General features: G+C 36.6%; 1 non-coding gene across 1 annotated transcript; it reads left to right on the plus strand.

The window, feature by feature from the left end:
* Positions 1 to 1,115: 1,115 nt before the first annotated feature.
* Positions 1,116 to 1,222, plus strand: LOC115070164. Its single transcript, XR_003849372.1, has one exon. It is a non-coding gene; the product is annotated as a U6 spliceosomal RNA (small nuclear RNA).
* The last annotated feature ends 227 nt before the right edge of the window (positions 1,223 to 1,449 follow it).

Here is a 1,449-nt window from a genome sequence, read left to right on the forward strand (position 1 = left end):
TTTCATTTCATTCAGCCAAATATTCATGTTTTCTTGATGCTCAGTCAGGAGTTTATTCCTATCCTCTTTGAGGTTTTTTTTTTTTTTAGTTGTTTTTGTTTTCTTTCAAGTCTTTTAATTCATTGATCATATTTGTGGTTGTTCTTTTAAATTCTACATCCTGGGTTTCTTCTGGGTGACTCTCCTTGTAGTATACTACTGTAGGACTGGTGAGTTTGGGTGCAGACATAGCACCTGGGTTTTTCATATTATTTGTGTCTTCTTGTTATTGCCGGGGCATACAGATTTCTTTTGTTGGTTGTGTTTCTGATATGAAATTTTAGTCTTCCTTTTGTTGAAGTTTGGCTTCTGTTTATATTGTTGGTATGTTCTGTTTGCTTTCTGATAAGGTGTGTAGCTTGGTTGTCTGTGCTTCAGGTTATCATGTTTTTTGTTTTGTTTTGTTTTTTTTATTTCAGGACAGGATCATTCTGAGCTAGCTAGTCATGATCTATCATCATCCATTAGGGTGCTAGGCGCAATATTGGACTATGAGAATCCAGTGACTGGGTTCTGAAAGGCTAGTTTAGAGGTCTCAGGTAGGAGGAACAAGAGGGGGACCTAGACCCAAGGCACAAATGGAGACAGTGTAGGGAGGTCTAAATAGCTAAACAGAGTAGATGTGCTCCCTGGAGATTTGAGAAAGTATTTCTTTATTTCTTGAAGATTTTCATTTATTTATGACACTAAAATCAGTCTTCTCTCACAATGACCACAAACATCTGAATGCAATGCTGTTAATGAGATCAGATAAATACTAAATGGAAGGAATAATTGCTCAGTTTTAGTAAGTATTTAATAATATTCTATTTCAACAATCACATTTAACTGTTGTTTTCTAAACTTCATTCCTGAGATTTTTGTATTTTTGCATTCCTTTTTATTATGTGCCCATCTACTTCCTCATGACATCATAAGGGACATGCCACGGGGCTTCCATTAGCATTTCATTAACACAATTTACCACTTTTGGACCGTTTCTTGAAACTATTAAGTTCTGTACACTTTGATTATTTTCTGTGCTGGAAATTAAATGCAAGATTTTGCTGAATTATATATCTATAAACACTTGGCGAGTGTTTACTTTGGCAGCACACGTACTAAAATTGAAATGATACCGATAAGAGTAGCGTGGTCCCTGCACAAGGATGGCATGCAAATTCATGAAGTGTTCTATATTATGTATATATGTGAGTATATATCCTGATGTGACCACAGGAGCCAAGACAATGTAAAGGAGCCATGGAGGTAAAGGGGAAAAAAAAAGAGTCCGAGAGAGGTAATACCTATAGCAAGGGGGAAATGGGGAAAATAAAAGTATTTACTGGGAAGGGAGAAGGGAGGGTTATACAAGGAACCATAGGACTAAAGGGAAAGAAGAATCTCAAGAGAAGGGGGGATCATAGGGGT

Source organism: Nannospalax galili, unplaced genomic scaffold (genome assembly GCF_000622305.1).
Source record: "Nannospalax galili isolate Female #2095 unplaced genomic scaffold, S.galili_v1.0 scaffold4870, whole genome shotgun sequence".
NCBI lineage: Eukaryota > Metazoa > Chordata > Mammalia > Rodentia > Spalacidae > Nannospalax > Nannospalax galili.